The 13,063-nt window shown below is 41.4% G+C and overlaps 1 protein-coding gene across 1 annotated transcript in view; it reads right to left on the bottom strand.

The window, feature by feature from the left end:
- The window catches only part of l1cama (L1 cell adhesion molecule, paralog a), a 47,692-nt gene extending 35,100 nt beyond the window's left edge, over positions 1-12,592 (bottom strand). Inside the window, exon 1 of the mRNA XM_020615380.1 lies at positions 12,449-12,592. The gene's annotated coding sequence lies outside the window, so the exon portion shown is untranslated. The remainder of the gene's footprint in view (positions 1-12,448) is intronic.
- Positions 12,593-13,063: the final 471 nt, after the last annotated feature.

Genomic DNA, 13,063 nt, shown 5'->3' on the forward strand with positions numbered 1-13,063 from the left:
AAGTAAACTCAGAAAACTCCAACACTAACCTAACTTAAACACACACAAGTTCACATTCACAAGATGCAAACAGATTCACAGACAGCATCCTCTTCAGGCAGATAGGGCGTGGAGTCTAAACTAGCACAGCCTAATTCTCTCTGGCTATACAGAGATAAAGATGGATGAAAGAAAGATCTAGGTCATAAATGGTGGAGAAAACATAGGAATAGGTTATACACTACAAGCCCTTATTTCACTGTGTAAAGTCTCTGTGGCATGCAGATTAGTCGATGTAATATTATAGGAGACATCCCAAAATACAGTAAGCAGAAGGCACACTTGACAGGTTATCAAACTGAAATATGTTATAATGATGAGCAAATGTAAAAAGAGTACAGATGTATGACTTAATGTGAAGATAAAAATCACAACTTGCAATGCAAACAGTGATGATTTGGCTCATGTAAATGAGAAACCAAAAGGCAATAATAATGTCAGTGCATGTCAATATTTATTTATGTTATATAAAATTCATTTTATGTCTATTTTAATGTTTCATCATCAACTGAGAGTTTCTATATGTGTGTATGGGTGGAGAAAATGTGAACTTTAGGGTTGCATTGACCGCTCTGAAACATGCACATAACTCAAGCAGGGATATATTTATATTTGAGAACCCACTGAAATATTGCCAGAAATGTCTTCATATGTATTCTGGAAGACAAGGCTCTGAAGACAGAAGTAAGTAAAGACGTGTTCCTCATGAAAACAAACTTAAAGAACACCCTTCTCTAATTCTCCTCTGTCTCCGCATTTGCCGCTGACATTTCTTTACTCCTTGACATTTTCTGGACTTAAAACTCTCTCCTGCTGCTCATAATCAATTTTCCTTCTCTGTAGTTCTTTTCTTACAATCCTCCCTCTTTGTCTCCATGTCTTTTGTTGACCATTACCCTGTTTTACCCTTGCCCACCCCTCATCTCTTCTCCTCCAGCCAGTGCCTGCATGCATGTGGTGGGTGTAGTGTGTAATAGGATGGCACAGTAGGTGAGATTAAATTAGGCCAGTGTATGGGGATTACAACACACTCAAAACCTGATCCCCACCCACTCTCTGTAATCCAACCCTAATGAATATATCATGGCTGACACTGCAGATAAAGGGCCTGCAAGAAACTACAGTCTCAACATCACTGAGATAGAGAGAGGAGACAAATGCAGACAGCCTGTTAACTTAGAACACTGAGGAGAGCCAGTGCCCCACCCCCCCAGCATGTGCTGTTTCTACCGGGGCACCATTTAGAGCGTCATCATTGGCTCCATCACTGTGTACGGAGGCTGTACTGCCTCCTGCAGAAGGACCCTGCAACACATAGTGAAAACAGCCAGCGAGATCATCTGCGCCCCTCTGCCTTCCCTCATGGACATTTTTAACACCCATCTTACCCACAGAACCATCAGCATGGCTGAAGACGCCTCCCACCCTGCACACTCCCACTTCAGACTCCTGCCTTCAGGGAGAAGGTATCAGAGTCTTCAGGCCCACTCCACCAGACTTACAAACAGCTTCATCCATCAGGCTGTGAGGATGATGAATGCTGTCCATTACCTCCTCCCCCCTGCCCCCTGCCCCTGGACTCTAACCCACCACAGAACATAAAAAGACTACCTCTGCTGTTTTGCACAAACCCAATACATTCCCCCTTCTTGTTATATTACATGTAAATCTGCTGCTGACTGTTTTTACCGTCATATCTGCTGCTGTTGGTCATTTGCACTACTGTCCATGTGCATCTCAATCTCACAACCATCTCACAATCTTCTTGTTATTATTTGCACTACTGTCACTGATTGTACAGGGTTTGAGTCATAGCCTATTAGGTTGTGTTATGGCAAAAATTGTCTTCAGTGAGTGCAAAATGAAACTTGATACCAATTCTGGAGGTTGATGCACATTTATTCTTGCAGGAAGGAGCGAACTGTCACAGAGTGTCAAACATAACAGTCTGAAGGAGAAGCTCTCTGAGCAGGGAGCTGCATTTCCTTTTATACATAGACATGAGTGTTGCTTGAGGTTTTAGTCTGTTAAGGTCATGTAAAGGTTTAAGGAAACGTCTGTCACACAGAAAAGAGGCTGTCTGGTTCAACATCCATATAAGGACATGCTTTTCACTAAAGGCACTTTGACACAGAAGTTTGTCTGGTTTCACAAACACACAAATAACTATAAAACTGCATAGCAACAATCAGTATGTTAATAAGGATAGTTTTCCATCACAGGTTGTACCATTTAGTTTTATCCTATTCACTTGACTTAGTTTTCTTATTCTTTTTAGTCTATTTTTACTCTACTTTTATTCTATTTTTAGTTTCCTAAATGGTATGGCATTCAATACTAGATGAGAGAGAAATGGTATTTTGATTTTTTGTATGTCCTGCACATATAGTGAATTGACAATAAAAATCTTTGATCTTAATCTTGATCACCTGCAGTACACAGGGAGGTTCTGTCAGTAACTGCTGTTGGGTAAAAACTATTCCTGAATCAATTGGTCCTTGATTTGAATGCTCTGAACCGTCTACCTGACAGCAGCAGTTCAGAGAGTGAACGTCCTCTGGGTGTGAAGTGTCCTTAATGATGTTTTTTTGAGGCAGTGGGAACTGTGTAGTTCTTCCAGAGTGAGGGGAGGGCAGCTGACGATCTCCTGGGCCGTATTAATGACCCTCTGGAGTGTTTTACTCTGAGTCACTGTGCTGCTGCTGTACCATACACATATGGTAAGGATATGTAAGGATGCTCTCAATGGAGCACCGATAGAAGGACACCAGCAGTCTCTGGGAGATGTTGTTCGTCCTGAGCACCCATAGGAAGTACAGTCCCTGCTGGGCCTTTTTAAGCAGTCCAGAGGTGTTCACGCCCCAGGTCAGATCCTCCTTCATATGGACTTCCAGAAAGCCGAAGGCCGGCACCCTCTCCACACGGTCCCTGCTGATATACAGTAGCAAGATGCCGGTTTTCTTCCTCCTGAAGTCAACAATGACCTCCTTAGTCTTTGATTTACTAAGGAGCAGATTGTTCTCTCTGCACCACACTATCAGCCTCTCCACCTCATCCCTGTAGGTAGTCTCATCCTCCCCAGAGATAAGCCCCACCACCGTGGTGTCATCAGAGTGAGTGCAACTGGCCGGCAGTCATTGAGGCTGGTTATGTTGGGTTTCTTAAGCAGGGAAACTAGGATGGAGGACTTCAGGTAGGGTGGGATAGTGGACTGGGCCAGAGACTGGTTGAAAATCCTGGTGAAGACTCCAGCCAGCTGGTCCGTGCAGTCCTTCAGCACATGTCCGGGGACGCTGTCCGATCCAGCAGCCTTCCTCAGGTTTACGGCCCGCAGTGTGTGCCTCACCTCATGCTCCCCTACTGTGAGGGTGGGGCTGCTGTGGGCCACAGGGTGAAGTTTGGCTGTGTCTGGTTGCTGCCCTTCAAAGAGGGAAAAAAAAGAGGTTCAGCTCCTCTGCCAGTGAAGCGTCCCCTTCAGCCACATCAAGATTATTCCTGTGTTTGGTAAGATGCTGGACTCCCCGCCACACCTGCCTGCTGTTGTTGCTGTCCAGGTGGTCTTCGATCCTCCTCCTGTAGTCCAATTTGGCCTTTCTGATGCCTCTCTTCAGGTTAGCTCGGGATGCACTGTAGAGAGCCCTGTCGCCTGTCCTAAAGGCAGTGTTCCTCTCTCTCAGTAGCTGCTTGACCTCCCAGGTCATCCAGGGCTTCTGGTTGATGTAGACCCTGATGCATTTGTCCACGGTAACAGTGTCTATGCAGTTCTTAATATAACACAGAACACTGTCTGTGAACACCTCTAGGTCTGGATGTTCAAAAACGTCCCAGTTGGTCGTATCAAAACAGTCCTGTAGCTGCTGAGAGGCACCATCAGGGCAAGTTTTTACAGTCCTTGTGATGGTATGAGCAGTTTTCCTGAGGGGGGCATATGCAGGAATTAGAAACACGGACAAGTGGTCAGACTGGCCCAGGTGTGGTAGTGGTCTGGCCCTGTAGCCTAGCTTGATATTTAAATAAACCTTGACCAGTGTGTTATGAGTAAAACTAAATTTTCCATTACAATGGTCTCTTTTTTGTCAAGCTTAATGGAAAAAGTCTGGCCTAAGATGAAAGCCATACCAAAGACACAGAAGCATTGTTAATGAGCAGGTGAAGGAAACAACTCAACAGTACTGAAGCTTGTCAACAGATTAGGAAACAGTGCTGAAGTAGCCCACAGTAGTGAGACACACCATGGCCCCAGGATTCATAAAAAATGCAGCTGTCTCTCAGCAACAAATCAATAAACTAGTAAACCATTGCTGTCATACAGCCTGTGCAATGTAATCAAAACAGGAATGGTACAAAAACACAATTCCCAGAAGTATCACAATCACAATATGGTCAGTAGTATCTGAGATTTTGTCAGTGTTGCCAAATGTATTAGCTTTTATCAGCTTGAGATAAATTTACTGTTATGGAATTTTGAAAATTGTAAGAGCGTACATGTTCATTTGTGGAGCAACCAACACCTTCTGTTTTTCCCACAGCAAAAGATGTTAAAGAACACCACAGCTCAATAGTTTGATTCTGACACTATGCTCACCAATATTGAAAACATTTCTAAAACAACCTATAAAACAAATATTTTTGTCAAAGGGTATGTAATTGTGTAATTTTAACACATGATATCACTTTACAAGCAGTATAATTAAGTTATATTTACCAGTGTGTCATAGAGAGCAGAGATTTGGACGGGGTGATAAATACAAGAGGCAGTATTGGACCATAAGAAGACAGGGATGATAATAGAGTGTATAAGGAGGAAGTTCACAGGCCATGGGGGAGAGGGGTCTATTGCCCACACAGGAGGGTCCACAGGCCTTACAGGCCACCTCAGCAAGAAGATCAACATTGCAGGGACAGGAAATCCCCAGTAGTCCTGTCCTGCCTAAGAAAGAAACTGCAAAGTCTGGGAAAAGGGCCGAGGTGAGTGATAATGAGGATGTTGACGCTGCTTAGCTTACACCAGAGGTGAGAATGGAGGAAGGCAAATTGCCACAGCTCCCTGAAGAACCAGATATCTATATCATGATGTAGGCAGAAGACTGGGAAGATACTGAAAAGGGTAGTCATGAACCGGAGAGCCCTAATGACTACTCAAACATTTACCATCCAAACCTGAGAAGACCCACAAACAAGACACCAGCACAGCATCTACAAAGAAGAGTAACCAGAAGGTGACACCACAGGGCAGTGACATTAAGATGAAGTGGAACCGGCGATCTCTAAATCATTCTTAGATAGTATCTTTTTGAAATGTTACAAATGATGTCTGTGTCATTTTTACATGATTAAAGTTAAACTTGAAAATGATTTTAAGAGTGTAATGATGAGATAGAATATCTAAATATGATGGTTTTTTTTATAAAATCAAAATTAGGACTCAAAGACATGATTTTTCATTGGTTTAAACATGTTGGAACATGTCTGGAAATGTCTGCTGCAAATGTTGAAATCGGTGGTTTTTGGTTGATTACTGCCAGTTAGGGGTGTAGTGGAACTATTAATCATGAGGAGATGGTCAGGGAAATTAGGGACCTAAAACTTCAAATGGAAAAGTAAAGAGAAACTAAATAAAAAACTAATACTACTTCTCCTTCTCCTCCTCCTCCTCCTCCCACCACCACCACTATCACTACTACTACTACTACTACTACTAATAATAATAATAATAATAATAATAATAATAATAATAATAATGTCTATATAATAATGTTTCTGATCATTTTTAGGGACACTACCATGTGAATCATTATAAGGATTTTGAAAAAGATGAACATCAACTCAAAGTCTATGTAGTGAGAATGTAAAATTGCTGTCATGCCATGTTGAATTCTGGGTAAATGCACCATTTTGGCAGGATCACACTCATTATTCATCATAAAGATATACACTACAGTAGATGTCCAAAAGTCCACTTTAGTGTTCAGTTTGAGCACAAACAATACAGGAATCGATTAATCTGCAGTGTTTTTGTTATCTGCTGAGAGCTGCTGGCTAGCATTAGCTCCCGAATCAAGAGCTGAAATCAGGGCGCAGAGTCATTTTTCAGTCTGTCACTGTCATTGATTTGATTGATTTGATTTGATTTATTGATTCTTTCAAACATGTAACAACAGTCAGTATGTAATCACACATAATTCCAGACATATCCACAAAAAATCTTTTCAAATTGCTTATACATAGTACATGCCTGAACGGAGTAGGAAGAAGTCAGACTTATCCAGTCCTACCCCCTAACATCATCTTATCATCATTGGTTTGCAAGCAGTATTACTACATGGATACATATTCTACATCCACACTCCCATCTGATTATCATTAAGCCTGTTCATGTCCATATCTTGTTTGACACATACCCTTATATCTGTGTTTAAACTCATCAATTTTCTTACTGTTTTTTATGTCCACATTTAAATTATTCCATAGTTTTACTCCACTTATTGAAATACAGAATCTTTTTTTGGTGGTGTGTATAGCATGAATTTTATAATTTAACTGACCCCTTAGATTGTATCCCCCTTCCCTTTCATCAAATAATTTTTGAATTCCACCAGGTAATAACTTTTTCCTGGCTTTATACATAAACACAGCAGTCTTATATCCCACTAAATCAAAAAATTGTAACAATTTAGACTGTATGAAAGCTACATTGGTGTGATCCCTATATCCCATTTTATGCACAATTCTTATTGCTCTTTTTTGTAATATATACAATGGTTGAAGTGAGCTTTTGTATGTATTTCCCCAGTTTTCAACGCCATACTTCAAGTATGGTAAAATCAGTGAAGAATACAAAATGCGTAGTGCTTTTATGTCCAAAATATGTCTGACCCTCGCCAATATCGATATGTTTTTTGCTATTTTATGCTGAATATATCTGATATGAGATTTCCAGGTGAATCTATCATCCACTATGACACCTAGAAATTTAATTTCATATACTCGTTCTATACTGGCTCCCCCTATTTTCACTTGCAGTTCGTTATCTAGTCTGCGATTCCCAAATACCATAAATTTAGTTTTATCCATATTCATGGATAGCATATTACTATCACACCATTTCTTTATCTTCTCAAGTTCCTGTGAAACCCGTCCCGATAGTTGCTGTGGGTTATCCCCGGATGCCCATATCGTAGTGTCATCAGCAAATAAGACCATTTTCACAAAAGCCGAAACCTTACACATGTCGTTAATGTATAATATGAATAATTTCGGTCCCAAGACTGAACCCTGAGGCACCCCACATACAATGTCCAGTTCACTCGACTGATGTTCACCCAACTTCACAAATTGGCGCCTCTGCGTCAAATAACTACTAATCCAATTCAAAGCCACTCCTCTGATCCCGTATTTTTCTAGCTTGCACATTAATAATTCATGATTGATTGTGTCAAATGCCTTTTTTAGGTCAATAAATATTCCTATCGTGTATTTCTTTTCATCCATGGCACTTGTAATGTCCTCCATCAGGTCGGTAATGGCCAATGATGTCGACCGGTTCGACCTAAAACCATACTGGCAATCAGAGAGGATTTTATGTTTATCAATAAATGTATCTAATCTGTTATTGAAGAGTTTTTCCAGAATTTTTGAAAATTGTGACAACAGAGAAACCGGCCTATAATTCGTGAAATTGTGTTTATCACCAGATTTATCACCATTGATGGGCTCTCTAGCTCCGCTACGAGTTAGCTAAAGTCAGCTAAGGTTATCCATTCTGAATTACCACAGTCACTGAAGTGAGATCTAAATAATTTAAGTAACTTTTAAGCCAAACAAAACCAGAATGTATGCAGGTAAATACAGCGCCCCCTTCCAAAATGATGTCCCCTTCCCATTCAACATTCAACACAGAGTGATGTAACATCACATTCTCTATGTCCAAGGAAAAATAAAAGCATTAACTTTTTGTGTAGGAAACAGTTACTTATACTTAGTTATTTTACCCAGAAGCTATTAAACTTACATACTTAATGTAACAATGCCACCTTCATTGACATTATCTTTCACAATGACGGGAAAACCCAATATTGGTGTTCGGTGTAGGTTGTAATTCATTCTTTATAATCTTGTATTGGCCACTGTAAACTGTGACTCATGCACACACACACAAATGCACAGAGAAACATCTTTGACAGTCAAAAGAATACTTCATAGAGACAGATACATGCATTTGGGGAAAAACACCAGACAGAAGATCAGTTTATTCTCATTATAGCCACTAATGTGGACAATAAAGCTTTTTCATGAAGCTGACTATCATCCACGAGGAGTGACGCTAAGGGGAATTCTCTGAGACAAAGACATCATTTTGTCAGAGACAGAAACAAGATGAGGACAGTATGAAGGATGCAAAGAAAAGGTCAAACATGGAGTTTTATATTCCCCCTAATTCCTATTCAAACCTATGTGTAGCTTTATTGCTTGGCTGATTTCCTGTCTTGCACTTTATTTGTAGAATTAGATAATGTTTCCATCACAATGATAAAATAATAAATTAAATCACAAAAACAATAACATATAACAATATATATAGTGACAGTTTCTCATCTATCATACCAACTCTTCTGAAAGCTGTAATAAGAGAATTCACTGTGCCAAATTAAACTGATGTCCATATTTGTGCCCTAGTCTCAATCACAGCTCGAGTTGTATAATAAGGTTGGATTTATGAGTCTCTGTCTGAGTGCCTGTTTCTGGGAAGGCTAATAGTCATTATTTTGATTAAGACGCAGATGTGGGCTTCTCTGCATGAATACTGATAGGGCAGGTGAACCAAAGAATTGCATGGCAGGAAGCATAAGGACAAGAACGAGACCGAGGCAGTAAAGGAGATTGAATTACTTAGGTTGAAAGGTTTACTCTGGCATGTCTAAGAACAAAAAACAGGACACTTACGTGATGACAGGAACAAGGTGGTTCAGAGAAACTGCCATGACAATCCTCTTCCACTCTGGCTCATTTTCCATAACAGCCTTTATCTTTCCACCATCTCAGTACTATCTTGCTGTCTTTTAAATCAGTCCTTTCCATCTTTAGGTTTTCCCTGCCCATCTCACCTCAGCAAATTTCATTCTCCCTTTCAGCTGGCCTCCTTCCCCCTTTCCTCCTCTTCAAATCTCTGTAACCATTTACTCGTTGCTGTCAATCCATCTCACCCTTAGCTCCCTAAATCACTACAATGTATTCTCCACCGAACCCCGACAGCATGTCTACATGAACCCCCACTTGACACCCAGTGGGCTGACTCCCATCAGCACAGCCTGTATCAAACAGCCTCCAAGCTGCACCCAGAAAGAGTGGGGTGGGGAGAGGAACTCATTCTCCATCTTGACAGCATCTTTGCAACCGCGCACACACATGCGTGCAGGGCATCAAGAAGCAACGTACACACTGGGAGATAGCTCAAGGGAGTTTGCTCACAAGCCTTTGAATTTGAGCTTGTGAGCTTAAAGCTTTACAACTAAAGGAAAGCAGAGATGAAACAGTCATTGTTGACACTTCATCTAAGAGATGCTTGTCTCTCTTAACCCTTACTTTACCCCATTTCTGCTTTAACATCTGAATCCCAAACAAGTGCGGCATGCAGTCTTTGATCAGTAGCAGATGCTTAAACAGTCAGGCCAGGGAGGCAACATTAGAGAATCATTCATTTGCTGCACTGCAACAGGATCTCTGCAGTGTTTATTTGTTATGTTTTTGTGTGTGTGTGTGTGTGTGTTGCAGATGTTTTGCCTGTACAAATGTTTTTAGGTGTGTTCACATGTCTGTGTTTGGCAAACAGGATGACTTGTAAAGGTGCCCTGAGGCTATAACAGGTGGCTGAGTAGTGAAGGGCCAGTGCAGCACTGCTCTTCCCTGGAGTTGCTCCTAACTGGCAGATTGAGAGCAAAACACGCCTCTCCTCCTACACAACACCACCACTTCAACTGCCAGATGAAAGGCGTTTGGAAATAGGCCAGTCTCCGACGCATAAATATCTGTCTATACATTGTGGGGCTTTTCCCTCATAATCTCCTTCCATCATAATGAGACTCATTATCTGTGAATTTTTTAGAAATTGTCTTTTAATCTTTTTGCTCTTCATTTCTATGGTTTTCTCTTGTGGTACTACAGCCCATCTTCCTTTCTGGTCTTGCCCTTTTCTATATCCTGGTTGATCCCTCCTTCTCCCTTTCCACTCCCTTCAATAACTATACCAGAGATCAATCATTAAAGGATGCAAAGTGCTTTGCCTTTCAAAGAAACTCACCTTCTTTTACTTCTTCTCTTTTGTTGCCATCCTCCTCCTCTCTTTCTTTTCACTGCAGAGCTTTCTTACTTCACATAAATCCCTGCTTCCATCCATCTTTTCAGTAGAACAGCTCAATTAACCAGCCTGCGTCAGAGAGAAAATGACATTCTGCACCATACTATAGCGCCAGTCTAGCCAGCTCCTCTAACATCGCTGCTACAACAGCAGCTCCCAGCAATGTCTCTCAGTACTACAGCCATACAAACCCCACTGCGTTAAATAGTATGATAATGTGACCAGCAGTGGGTCTCTGGAGTATTGCTGCCACAGCAAGGATGCACACACACACACACATGTATGTACTCATTCACTCCAACACACTCTCTTCAGCAGCAGCTATATCGTGATCTATCCTGTACATGCATGCAGCATAGGATGTGAATGGATGTACACAGATGATAACAAGTCTTTGTCAGGCACAGAGCCTTTGCTACCCTTCAGTCCCATGGCAAGGTTCATCTGGGACAAGCTGCAGGCAACTGAGGCATGGAGGGAGGGAGAGAGCACAGGTTCACCACACCACTAGTGTACACTCACATGACATGAGCCAGTATACAAAGATATGTACACACCCACATGTTGTTCTGCATCTTGTCATGTTTTTGTTCATTCTGTTATATTTCTTTTGTGCATGATATGCAGATGTGATGCACAAAAATTTACTTACCAAAAAAACACCAGACATGTATAAACAAGCTACAGATGAAACAAGCTCAAAGCCTTTAGCAGCTGCTTCTGGCAGTAGTTTTCTACATCATTAATACAACTGGTGGAACATTGTCTATTTTCTGGTGCTGGGCAGAACAGCTGTGTAACAGGCTACAGAGGGAGACGGTAGGCATCTGTATGGCAAACAGCCAGGTGAGCTCCTTTTCACAGGCACACCTCCACAGACTGCCGTGCGCGCTGCCCCACCCTTATTTTCATTTCCTTGATGCGTTCTTCCATACTGTATATCCCCCTCTCTCTCTCTCTCCTGTTGATATCTGAATCTTTCTTTCTTTCTTTCTTTCCTTAAACCGTTTTTTAAAGATTCCTTCTTCTATTTCTTCCCTCTGAGGTGTGTGTCTTAAAATTACCCAGCTCTGTCACTGCCAAGGCAAAACAGACACACTGCAGCTGCAGGAGATAAGATTGGTAGACTAGAAAATTGCTACAGTTTGTTCTGCTGTGCTGTTCATCATACAGCTGAGTTTCATCCTCCACCTCAGTGAAAACTGTAGCAGCGCAGTAAAATCATGGGCTCTACTTAACATTAAGCCACTCAGCTATCAGCTGGGGGAGGGGAACGTGAAGAGAAAATGAATATTTATATTAAAATAGCAAGGCAGAAGGAAAGCGAAGCAAACAGTTTGCCTGAGAAATTACCCTCAGTGTGTAGAAAAATGCACAACGCCATGTGAATTGCAAAACCACAGATTTATATATTTTCACATTTAGTAAAATATTGTCAGTATAGTGAAGATCTGCAGTGTAGTGCAGTTCACTATAGTTAAAAAATACACAAACATTCTTTTACTGGATCCATTTCTTTTTTGTAAACACAACTCCAAACTTTAGGCGTATCAGATAACAAAACAATAATTATACTGCAAAGATGACCAAAGTGTTCAGTGAAGCGGTATGATGGCACTCGGCACATATTATTTTCAGAGACATGCCACAAAAAAAAGTATTCTCCACCAACAGGTTACACATTACACCTGTGTTTAATCCTTAAAATTTCTTTAAACACTTAAAAGTAATGCAGCGCTACAGTGTAGTATAACTAAGTGTAAATAATCACAGTCCCTGCTGAAATAAATACGTTTTTTAAAATCATTTTTACCATTTAAATGTGCTAATTTTCTATTTTTCAACACAATATTGTAAATGATGGCAAGACAAATATCCTACTGTTACAGTGACTTATATGTCTGTCATCTTTTACTGCCAGTGGCAGATGAGGCCAAGGTGTGATTCCACAACAAGCCACCTCCACCTCACCTCACAGCCTAATTAATCTGCTCAGCAGCTCTGTTTCTGTCTAATGACCGGACTGTTCATCTCATCACAACAAGATCCTCTTACCGTCACAGTGGTGCTCCGTTTCTCTGGCAGCTCCTTGTGTCCTTTCCACTCCTCTCTTCCTTATCTAATTATGCCTTTTCTTCCTCTTTATGAAACTGATTGTGCCCCTCTCGTCTCTGCTGATGCTGCAGTGATAGAAAAACACACCCTCCTTCGGCCGCTATCCTTCTCCCTCCCTGACTCTTATTGGCTGCCTGCTAGAGGTGACATCACCCTTCTTCTTTGACTACCTCCCTCCCTCTTACTCTGTTCCCTCCCTTATGCTCTCTTCACCTCACTCACACTGGATTCTGACCATTCCTTTATTGTGCCCCCCCTTGCCTCCTCCTTCCTGTCCTCTTCTTCTTCGCTGTACACAGTCTGGATTAGTATAGGTCCAGCTGCTCTTATTCCTGCGCTTACATTCAGCGAAGCAGTGCCAAGCATGATAATGCATCCTTTACATTAGCATAGAGTGCAGCCTGTGGACCTTCAGCACATCTTTGCTCCAAGCCAAACCAGGAGCCAACAGGCTACAAAGGTGAAATAATGGCCATATGAGGTTTTGTGTTAGTAAGTTTAATGCTCTGCTGGTCTCAACTTTCATGAGCTCTTCTAATTCATTTCACCAAGCCA

This window comes from Monopterus albus, unplaced genomic scaffold (assembly GCF_001952655.1).
Source record: "Monopterus albus unplaced genomic scaffold, M_albus_1.0 scaffold6.1, whole genome shotgun sequence".
NCBI lineage: Eukaryota > Metazoa > Chordata > Actinopteri > Synbranchiformes > Synbranchidae > Monopterus > Monopterus albus.